The following is a 12,909-nucleotide window of genomic DNA, read 5'->3' on the forward strand; positions in this document are numbered from 1 at the left end:
ACATATGGCCTAAAACAATTGACTAACAAGTATGTATCATATAAACAGTATTTATGTACTTTCAAGTGGTTCTCCCTTTGTTTCTGGCTCCTTGAGTAAAGGAGTTTTCTTCTCCTACCAGCTCTTGGGGCTGCCTCTTCCCCTCTGTTGTTCTCTGTGGTTCTCCCCTCACTGAAGATCTGCCCTTGTGTGTTTCTTCTCTCTTTGTTTTATACCATTTTCCATTTGAGGGACCTCAGGATGTACGGAATGTGGGCATTGTTTCAGTATTTGCCACTCTATTATGTTTTGTTTAAATCTCACCATCTTCTGGCTGCTTTCTACTCCCAGAGGCCACCATTGATTTTTCTGATTTTTTGCCACGTTAAATCCTAAAATCTTTACCATCCCCCATCACACAAATCAGCACAACATGGTAACTTCATGATTTGAGCAATGAAAATATTACCACATTGAAAGCTTTTATAAAGAAGAGTCTTGGGATAAGAGGGTAAGTATAGAAAGGGTGATATTTTGAAAAAATCAAAGGTCTGGAGCTAATAACTGACTAATCTGGTCTGTAATCCATTCAGCTGGTAACTCAGTGAGGGAACAGCTCACAACTTTGGGTTATAGAGGATTTTTTATGTAATAAGCCTTCATTCCTTCTGTAGCTAAAATACCATTGAAATCAGTGGTGAGCAAGGTGCACAAGAAAGGCAAAATCTGGTCCTAAATTGTATGTATAGATGGCCACTGATAGAATCAGACTCATGATGCAGAAGGCTAGTTGTTTAGAATAGGTCACACATTTATTTGGCGTCTGGATTTCTATTTGACCTTGTGTCAAAAGGCCTCATTTTCCTGTGGGAGGGGTTGATTATTGTTGTTTGATTTTACTGCAGATCTTAATTTCTTCCTCCTTCTTGTGCAGAAAATGTAGGTGACTGCTCCCTCTCCATCACCCCTACACCCTCCCCATTATCCCCACAGCTCTACCCACTACAGCAGGGGTGGCCAATCTGAGCCTGAGAAGAAGCCAGAATTTACCAGTGCACATTGACAAAGAGCCACAGTAATACGTCAGCAGCCCCCTATCAGCTCCCCACCACCACTCCCAGAGCCTCCCACCCACTGGCAGCCCTACCAATCAGCGCCTTCCAACAGCACCACCCCCCGCATCTCCCAATCACCTGTTTTGCGGCGTGCAGGAGGCTCTGGGGTGGGGAGGGCCGGCAGGCTCAGGGGAGGGGGTGGGAAGGGGTGGAGTGGGGGCAGGTCCTGCGGCAGAGCCAGGGGTTGAGCAGTGAGCATCCCCCGGCACATTAGAAAGTTGGCACCTGTAGCTCCAGCCCCGGAGTCGGTGCCTATCCAAGAAGCCACATATTAACTTCTGAAGAGCCGCATGTGGCTTTGGAGCCACAGGTTGGCCACCCTTTGAACTATAGTAATAACAATGAAATGTTGTAAGCACAACATATCTCTTAATGGTATTTACATACTGCTTTGTTCTCTTTAAAGAACAGAAGTGTTAGGCATTTGTTCATTATTTCTTATTAAATGGCACAATAGATAGCTACTGGCCAAATTCTGCTCTCCATTACATCAGTGTAAATCTGGAGTAACTCTCTAGTAATTTAACTCCAAGTAGACTGTGTTGTCTTATAGTACATAAATTGAGGCTATCAGAAGCATTTTCTTGCTGTTTCATTGCACCAAATAAAAAGAAAGAGCTTTTATTTTTTTAAAGGTATGTACTTTGGCACCAATTTTTTATTTTTGATAATGTGGGTCAATAAACATTTCAAGTAAATATTTAAATAAAATATAAGCTAAATGAGGAAAGGTTATTTTTATATAACCATCTTTCTGCTTTTATGATACTTTTATATTGAACCTTATTTTTCAAAAAATCTGTTTTGTTGCCATAGCAATAGATTCCCAGGGTGAAATTATATCATACTGGCTTTCTTTCAGGTTTCTACAATGTGCAATCACCACCTACTCCTCCTTCATACTGTCAATAATCCACAACTCCCTTCCCCCAAGCCTCTTATACCTTAGCATCCTTAAATTGTTTTGGGAGAGGTAAAATGTAGAATGCTGGTTGGCAGGGGGAAGGAAAAAGTGATTTCTTGAATTGTTTAGAGAGAGAGAGACTGGTACATGGTGCAAAACATCTTTCATACAATTGGCCTCAAATAGTATCCATGAATGTACTTCCATCCAGACTCCTATAATTGTCTCTCTTCTGCGTACATACTAACTGCCAGTGTCAGTTGTGCCAGAATATGCAGTGATTTGGCGATGGAGGAGGGAGCAAACATCTATCTTAGACTGACACTGCCAAAGCAATTTCAGATTTAAAGTTGAGCCTCAGTCTCCTGAGGTGAAATGCTATTACATTAACACAGTGTGCCACCTCACCCTTGCACCACAGCAATTTGATATATGTTGTAATTTTGAACTCTACAGGCCTTACAGAACTTCTCCCACACATGGCATATTAGAACAGGATATAGTTTAATTCAAAATAATTGCATTAGCAAAAAATTACGTCTCTATTTTATTTTTAAATGCTGTATAAAGCTGCCATTTCAGCATGAATTATGAGCCTCTAGAGCTAGCTGTAGTGATATTTCTGTAGGACTCTGTTCTGACAGCTTTTCTCATATCGAGTAGTACCTTACTCTGTGCTTGATCCCATTGATTCTAAGGGGTCTACTCTTGGAGTAAGGTGCTACTCAGTGTGAACTAGGGGGAGCAGAATGGGGCCTTGAGTGATCATATGAATTCTGATGAGAGTCACAGCAAACTGAGCACATTTCTCACCTCTGAGAATCCTGCCCAGTGCTTAAGTTAAACTGTTGATTTATATATCTAATAAAATGCAAAACATAAAAGGTCAGAATCTCAGCCACTTCAATGGGGGTACACCGATTTACATGAGCTGAAGATCTGGTTCAAAATATTTTTCTAATGTGTATTATTGAAAGTTTGTTTCTTTTTATTTTTTCATTAATTGGCTGAAGCATTATGTACTATTTAATTAATAATAAGTTGTTTATATAATATATAATCTCTGGTAAATCATTATTGTTGCTTTTTTACACGCCCTGACGAACTTTGAATAGATCTTGTACTACCTCTAAACCTTTTATTTATATTATGCTTTTGTTTTGTGTAACAGAAATGGTAACACGTTGCTCATCTAATGAAAAATAAATGTCTGTACTTGAATAAACTATAATATTTCATTGCATGCTTGTTCTGGCATTACAGCATTATATATTAGCTCTTTTTGCAACCACACAAAATCCTAAAGTCAAGAGATATAAGAGCCATAGCATAGACCTGCTTTTCATTGCTTGTCAGTTTAAATTAGCTATTAAACAGAGTTCCAGGTACAAGACAATCAATGTTAATGTAGGTCTTTCTTAATTTAGCAATATTTAAAGCTAACAAGCTGTTTTGATCTTTCCAATGTCCATTTAGATTCCATTACATCCATAAAAAGTTACTATCTAAACAATATTCATGTAAATAATGTATCATGGATGTAATTATCAGAAAATGTCTATGCATTTATGCTGAGAATAACAAAAAGGCACTCACTCATTTTCTATTTTGATACTCTAAAGGGAAACAAAAAATATTGAGAACTAATTGTCAAACCTTCGTCCCAAATTTGGACCTTAGCGTCCCAAAATATGGGGGTTAGCATGAAAACCTCCAAGCTTAGTTACCAGCTTGGACCTGGTACTTGCTGCCACCACCCAAAAAATTAGAGTGTTTTGGGGCACTCTGGTCCCCCCGAAACCCTTCCCTGGGGACCCCAAGACCCAAACCCTTGAGTCTCACAACAAAGGGAAATAAATCTTTTCCCTTCCCCCCTCCAGGTGCTCCTGGAGAGATACACAGACACAAGCTCTGTGAATCTAAACAGAGGGAGTCCACCCTCTGTAATTTCAATCCTGGAAACAACAGCACTCTCCTCTTCACCCAGAGGGAATGCAAAATCAGATTAGTAAATCTAACACACACAGATCTCCCTCTGACTTCTTCCTCCCACCAATTCCCTGGTGAGTACAGACTCAATTTCCCTGAAGTTTCCCAGTAAAGAAAAAACTTCAACAGGTCTTAAAAAGAAAGCTTTATATAAAAAAAAAGAAAGAAAAATACATACAAATGGTTTCTCTGTATTAAGGTGACAAATACAGGGTCAATTGCTTAAAAGAATATTGAATAAACAGCCTTGTTCAAAAGAATACAATTCAAAGCACTCCAGCAACTATAGACATGTAAATACATGATCTCTGTACTCACAACTTGGAAACAGAAGTTTAGAGAGCAGGAAATAGAAATCACTCCTCATAGCTGAGAGAAAAGCAGGCAGACAGAAAACAAAGACTTCAGACACAACCTTCCCTCCACCCCGAGTTGAAAAAATCCTGTTTTCTGATTAGTCCTCTGGTCAGGTGTTCAGATTACTTCTTTCCAGGTGAAAGAGATGTTAACCCTTAGCTATCTGTTTATGACACTAGTGTATCCAGAATCTCCCAGCCTATTCTTTCAGCTAGAATAGAATTATGTTCTAAGAAAAAGATCAACTTGCATCATGCTACCCTCAATGCAACTAGTCAGCCCTGGTGTCAATAGGTGGTCATAACTCTGCCTACTCTCCGGGAACTGAAGTCTATAAGAGCTACTGGGTGCTCAGCAGTTTTGAAAATCATCTCACTTATTTAAGAATCTAAGTAAGAATTTAAGGGCTGAATCCTGCAAGGTGCTGAGCATTCTGATCCCACTCCAGCAAAGCACATAAGCACGTGCTTAAATTAATTATGAGGCAAGTGCTTTACTGAGATGGGTTCAGAGGACTCAGTCCATTGCAGGAACGAGCTCTAGAAGCCCAACTGTCAGGGCTCGGTCATGGGTGATCTGTGGGCATGGGGTGAGCTGCTCAGTATCAGGGCTGAAGAGTCAAAGTTCACTTTCAAGGCCAGACAAAGTCCAAACCATGAGTCAGAGTCTTTTGTGAGGTGACAATCAGGATTAGGTCAGGTCAGGGTTTTGAACTAGGATCAGCAACAGTCCTAAAACAAAGGGACAAACCAAGATAAAGGTGAGAGCCAGGTGAGTCACAGTGAGGGCAGCAAGGCAGCGTCTAGGGCAAAAGTACACCAACAATCCATGTTGCTCAGACAATGCCCAGAGATGGGCTCCTAGTTTATATGGAGAGGGTCAGCCAATCAAGGATTCTGGGCTGTCATGTCTCTCAGGTCAGGGCTTAGCCTCTCCATACTTCTTGGTGGCAACCCTGCTTGGGGCACCACTAGCAATGAGGAAGTGGTGCTTACCTCAGACCCACACTCTCCAGCTCTTAGAGGGATCTGTTTTTGAAAATCTTGGCTGAAGTTTTGTGTAGGCATTTTCCATTCCAGTGAGCAACTTTAGACAACCACTGACTAAGAATTTGTTTTTCTTGTGACAATAAATGACAGGGGAATGCCACTTGTCTCACATGTTATATCTGCAGCTGACAAGCCTTTTCTAGGGTGTCTGGAGAAGGAAAGCCCTTAAAAGGCTCCGGATATAAAATCCTACACTGTTAGCTGGGTGCATATGTACACAGCAGCTATTATGTTGCACAGCACGTAGGTATACAACAGCTATTCTGTTTCAGAAATTTCACAGGAACAAAACAACTCTTTAAATCTCTGAAATATAATAATAGATCATCATCTGTTAGTCCTTGTAGATGAATCTATACGGTAAAGTACCTGCTCAGCCTCACATCTCACCTCACCCCACCCAATGATAAATCAAGTGAAGATGTGTTTGGAAATGGATATATTGGTTCAAATTCTCTACTGCACCATTTCCTTTTGGCAGAGCAGGGAGGAGCCATCAGGGAACCTCTTGTGGTTCCCTGATTCTGATGGCAATCTGAGTCCACCCTAGGTTAGCTAGGGCAGACTCTGGGCCACTCTAATCTAAGCCATCTGGCAATTATGCCAAAGGGACTGTATGCCTGATGGGGATAACCAGAGCTCAACACACAACTGCCATGCCCCAATACAGCCCACCCAAACTTCTAATTTGAGTGGACCTGATATGCCGGCTTTGTACCAGCTGACAGCTCTCTCACACCAGGGCAATTCTCAGCTGGCCAGACCCGACCACTTTCTTCCACCAGAGCACTGCAAAGGTTCCAGAGTGCAGTGGAGAATGAAGCCATCATATCTATGATGTTGAGCAGCATGCAGTATCCCATAATCATCCAACAGAAGCTCTCTTACAAACACACATGAAAAAATGTCTGTGCGCTTGCTAAGTGCAAATGGTTAGCAGAGCACCTGTCTATCTCTCTGCATGTATAAATACACTGGTTTGGGTGTGCTATTGCAGTGACTGGGTAAAGAATTACATGCAAACAAAAATGAGGGCAAATGTCATGTCTCCCTTTTATTTTATCTGCTCTGTCCATGCAGGCAAGAGGAGTATATGTGAATGAAACATGCCAAACATGATTACAGTATCTCCTGAACATCTAGATGACATCTTTATACAGACACATTGACTGTGCATTCATATTTAGGGGTGTTTTATTAGTGCCCAAAAGTACAGTGAGCAAATACTGCAAAGCACAGTCGCTATCACCATATTTTATAAATGTTATTTCCATGTAAGAAGCATTTAACTAACATCTGCACAATGCACATCTTTGAACATTTCCTGCATTGCTGGATAGGATGCTTGGGTGCTGAATACTTAGCACTTTGAAAATCATGGTAAGTGACCATCCTTAGCTCCTCAGTACTTTGAAACTAGGGCAATATTTAAATGCCTACAGCAGCATTCCTCTATCACACTCTAATAGGGCAAAATCACCACTCATTATTTTTCTCTTCAAATGTAGCTTGCTGTATCTCTTTTCTTTTCTACTTAACACTCATCAAATCAAGTTTTATGGGTGAGCTAATCTGTCACAAAAACTGAGATATGCACATTGAAGCACCACTATGGAGACCCAGTTACTAAGTACAGTACCACAGGTTATGGATTTCAGGCTTCCCTTGGTAAATGTTCTGTTAGGATAGGCTATGTGATCTTGGCAATACACATTTATAAAATATTAATAATCCCAATTTAATATAGAATCAAAATCAGAAACCGTTATCAATCCCACCAGGATTATGGAGATACTAAAGATTTGGGACAACTGTTAGAAACATAAATGATCTTAATGCCAAACTTTTGTGGAGGAAAGCTCTAGGGGCATATGGTCATCAGCCAGGCACCCTGACTCACAGAACTGATGGAGGTAGTTTCATGTAGTGGATAGAGCAAGGAATTTAGAGTTGACTTCTTTCTTGCCCTAGCCACTGACTTGCAGTGTGACCTTCCCCAAGTCAAACTAATCCTGCAAACACTTCTGCATGTGAGTCATTTTAGTCACATAAATAGTTCCATTGAGCTTAATGAAATTACTCATGGGAGGAAAGCTCCTTATGTGCATCTTTTCAGAATAAGGCCCTTATCCTGTCTGCAATTTAGTTTCTACCTCTGTAAAATGGGTACGTTAAATAATGGCCAGCATCTGTTTTCAAAGATGGTATGGTGACCACTGTGCTACTATCACATTATCCAAATGGGATTTGAACCCACCCATAAGCTGTCAGCAATCCAAAGACAGGTTCCACCAAGCGTGGTGGGGGTGTTGTTACTCCACAATGGTTCCTTCCTGGAATGACAGAAAGACTCATGCAAGTAGGGGAGATGATGTGAGAGTGTGGGCTAACTTTGGCCACAACTTGGACACATGGAACCCTGCTAACTTCAATGGGACTCTGTGCAGATATAAGGATCTGCAAGCATGGTCAAAGTTTATGTTATAGCCACCACACAGTGAGTGAGTGTTGCTATCACAAGTCATCTGCAAAAATAATTACCTTCAAAATAAATCTTTCTCACAACCTCACAGAGGTATAGGGAAGCATAATTAAATTACTGATGTTTGCAAAATACTTTGGGATTCTTCAATGATAGGCATGATATAAATGGAAATCACTCTTATTAACTGCAAAATGGTGATAACTGCATTTTTTTCATTAAGGTGTAGAGTTTCTCTTTGTCCCAGGCCCCAGTCTTAGAAGTGTAAAAAGAAGAGGCATAGAGATAGCATAGTGCAAGTTCATGCTGACATGTATTACCCATGGAAGCATCCTAATCTGAGTAAACTTTTTTCCATAGTATGGTATGTTACTGATAATACTGAGCTGCCTACCTTTCTGAGTAGTGCATTAGTGGAGTTGAGCTAGAGTTCTAGGGCATGTTATATGAACAATTTGGGCAACACGTATGACGGTATGATAGTAAATAGTTAATAATTATTATTAATAAATATTTATACCATAATGACTAGGTGACAACTAGGTTGGGGGGTCCTAGTCTACTAGATGTTGTACAAACAGTTAGTATTAGGCAATCCTGACCCAAATAGGGCCCTCCATTTGCCCCTGGAGCCTGTGTGTTTGTCAATAATCAGGCAGGAATAAAAAACAAAATGTTGATCTTTATAGAAAACCATAAAAACTACCAGGCTTTCCTCTTTGTTTTGCAGGTTTAAAGTATATTTTGTTTGGTCTTAGGAAATCCTGGCCAGTGTTTTCTTGTAGTGAATCACACTGTTTGAGTCCAGATTCCCACTAGCAATCAGAGGACCTTTTGATATTTTATAGTACACCTTTTTGTCTCAACATGTTTCTAACATATTGCACCAGATCCTCAGTTGTGTAAATCAGCATAGTTCCACTGACTGCAGTGCTTCCGGAACTAGTCTGACTTACACCAGCTGAAAATCTGGTTCTAAATGGTGTTCTCAAAATACATTAAAAATAAACATTCTGCTGGTGTCCAAACATCACAGTGGTTCAGGAATCCAACTGTGCATCATCAATTAATAAGTCAGCTCACCTGAAATCAGCAGAGCTACACACATTTGCATCAACTGAGAATCTGCCTGTCTTTAATTATTGCCTGTCAATTGTGCTAAGATTTTATAAGGTCATACATCTCCAAGGTATCTGAGCACCATTAGAAGTTAACACACAAATATTTCTCTCTTCCAGCCATGCTTTTTGGGTTTGGGGGGATTGTGTTTGGGATTTTGTTGATTGGTTCCACTAGAAATTCTGACATTTTAAAGCTTGTTTCCATTCCTCATCAGAAAGAAAAGTCTAATGTGAAATTTATTGTAGAATGAAAATTCCAAAAAATTTCAATTTTGAAATATTGAAACATTTAATTTTGATAATGTAGAATCACTTGTTGACAATATCACATTTTATTTCAATAAGGTAAATGTTTCATTCTGATAATGTTGAAACATTAAACATAGTATGAAATATATATATATATATATAAATACAATGTAAAATATTTTAATATAATATAAAAATCTAAATGAAACATGCTTACCTTATCAAAGTAAAAAAAATTGACATTGAAAATTTCATCATAATATTTTGATTCTGATTAAACTGCATTTTTTGACAGAAAAATGTACTTTCAAAATATTTTGACCCGCTCTACTTAGGGTTATTTTTCTTAATAAATATATAAAGTGCTGATGTGTTTGAGAGGTGTATTACCCAAAGAGATGCATTTTGGATTGAGTTCTGAATATAATTATTGCTGCAGTTGGTCTCATTTCACCTGACAGTGAGTTTCATAGTCTTTGTCCAGCTCCAATGAAAGATCTGACTCCTGAAGATACAAATCTTCCCCTGTGTTTGTTTAGAGCTTCATTTTTCCAGTGGAGCAAAGCTGTCTTGGGAGGTCATCATCATAGGAGACAAGATCCCTTGAGTAGCTAGGGCCAATGCCATGCAGGCTTTTGAAAAACAGTACAACCACCTGGAATTGGACTCTGTGTCCAAGTCCTGATTCAGCAATGTACTTGAGCACATGCCTAATTTTAAACACAAGTAGTCCCACTGTCTTCAGTAAGACTATTCACATGCTTAGAGTTAGGTACATGCTTAATTACCTTGCTGAATATGGGCCTCAATAGGGAGCCACTGTTCAGACCTGCAAATCAGAGTGATGTATACCCAGTAACCTGTACTGGTAAGTAGATGAGTGGCTACATTCTGAACTAGCTGTGGCTTCTTCAGGGCACTGAGCCACATTCCTATATCTGAGGAATTGACATCATCTTGAGAGGTCACATCTTGCTATTGACTTTAATAATTATGACATGGCTGACAGGTGGTAGGTGAGATAAATAAAAAGGTACATTTAAATGTTTTGAAACGTTGCATAAATCTTTAAAGTTAGCCATTTTCTATTGCCTTGCCTTATTTATAGTCATCTCAGTATAACGACCAAATGCTTTTTTTAAAAACCAGCATTTTAGGTTGATTATTGAATAAAATACTGGGATCTGGATTCTCCAGTCTGCCACTTTCATTCTGCATCATTTATATGAGTCCAACTCCAGTGAAAAGACTTAGCATAGATACAATAAAAGTAAGGCATCAAGCAATTAAAAAAAATAATCATGATTAATTGCATGATTAATCATGCTCTGAAAGAATAATAGAATACCATTTATTTAAATGTTTTTGGATGTTTTCTACATTTTCAAATACATTGATTTCAATTACATCACAGAATACAAAGTGTCCAGCAATCACTTTATATTATATTTATTACAAATATTTTCACAGTAAAAAACAAAAGAAATAGTATTTTTTAGTTCATCTAATACAAGTACTGTAGTGCAATCTCTTTATCATGAAAGCTGAACTTACAAATGTAGAATTATGTATAAAAATATAACTGCATTCAAAAATAAAACAATGTAAAACTTCAGAGCCTACCAGTCCACTCAATCCTACTTCAGCTAATCGCTCAGACAAACAAGTTTGGTTACAATTTGCAGGAGATAATGCTGCCCGCTTCTTTACAATGTCATCTGAAGGTGAGAACAGGTATTTGCATGGCACAGTTGTAGCCAGTGTCACAAGATATTTACGTGCCAGATGCATTAAAGCTTCATATGTCCCTTCACGCTTCAACGGCCATTCCAGAGGACATGCATCCATGCTGACGATGGATTTTGCTCAATAATGATCCAAAGCAAAGTGGACTGACATATGTTCATCTTCATCATCTGAGTCAGATGCCACCAGCAGGCTTTTTTTTTTTTTTTTTTTTTGGTGGTTCAGGTTCTGTAATTTCTGCATCTGAACGTTGCTCCTTTAAGACTTCTGAAGGCATGCTCCACACCCCATCCCAATCAGATTTTGGAAGACACTTCAGATTCTTAAACCTTGGATTGAGTGCTGTAGCTATTTTTAGAAATTTCACATTGGTACCTTCTTTGCATTTTGTAAAATCTGCTGTGAAAGTGTTCTTAAAATGAACAACGTATTGGGTCATCATCCGAGACTGCTATAACATGAAATATATGGCAGAATGTAGGTAAAACAGAACAGGATACACACAATTTTCCGCCAAGGAGTTCAGTCACAAATGTAATTAACACACTATTTTTTTAATGAGCATCATCGGCATAGAAGCATGTCCTCTGGAATGGTGGCTGAAGCATGAAGGAGCATACGGATGTTTACCCTGTCTGGCATGTAAATACCTTGCAATGCCAGCTACAAAAGTGCCAGGTGAACGTCTATTCTCACTTTCAGGTGACTAAGCAAGCAGCAGTATCTCCCGTAAATATAAACAAACTTGTCTTAGCGATTGGCTGAACAAGAAGTAGGACTGAGTGGACTTGTAGGCTCTAAAGTTTTATATTGTTTTGTTTTTGAGTGCAGTTATGTAACAAGAAAAATCCACGTTTGTAAGTTACACTTTCACAATAGATTGCACTACAGTACTTGTATGCGGTGAATTGAAAAATACTATTTCTTTTGTTTATCATTTTACAGTGCAAATATTTTTAATAAAAAATAATATAGTGAGCACTGTACACTTTGTATTCTGTGGTTGTAATAGAAATCAATATATTTGAAAATGTAGAAAGACATCAAAAATATTTAATACATTTCAATTGGTATTCTATTGTTTAACAGTGTGATTAATCACAATTAATTTTTTTGAGTTAAACGCGTAAGTTAACTGCAACTAATTGACAGTCCTAAATAAAAGATATGTCTTCTGAAGATACAGATCTTCTCTTTGTCAGCAGCTTCATTTCCCCCTTCTCTGGCCTATGTGATGGAAAGGTGTCCTGCTCACAAAAGCCATCAGCACAACTGGATTCCTTATGTCTCAGCAGAAATGCTATGCTTTGAATGGATGTGGATGATAAATGAGTTCCTGGATGTTAGAAGCAGGCTCTTCAGGTCAGAGTCACCAATGCTGTATATGTTGCATGGCTATAGATAACTTCATTCCCACATCTTTGAGAAGCACTATGTTCGTTTCTTATATAATAAACAGTCATGAAAAGTCTCTGAATCAGCAGGAAGAGCCTGATTAAACTCCCATTAAAGTTAATGATTCTGATGACTTCAATTAGAGCAAGATCAGGCCGTGAGAAAATAAAAGTGGACTATACATAATGGGGAAATATTTTTAAGATTATGTTAACCACAAACGCCAATCTATGAAAAATGTTGAATAATATTTTATATAGTGAAATGCACTCACAAGAAAAAATTAGTGTAAGTAATAATCTTTACATTAATTAACAAGAAATGAATATTGTTTTCAATCATAATTAAGGAAGGAAGACATTCTAACTGGATGATAGCTTAAGCTTAAAGAGATTTATTCTGCAACAGTAAAATGTATGTGCCTATTTTATGCAGAATTGTGTGCGTAAATTGTGCATAAATGTTACTGAAGATGGCTATAAATCACTTGAGAGATAGAGATAATGTCACCAAACAATGCCAG

Source organism: Gopherus evgoodei, chromosome 6 (assembly GCF_007399415.2).
Source record: "Gopherus evgoodei ecotype Sinaloan lineage chromosome 6, rGopEvg1_v1.p, whole genome shotgun sequence".
NCBI lineage: Eukaryota > Metazoa > Chordata > Testudines > Testudinidae > Gopherus > Gopherus evgoodei.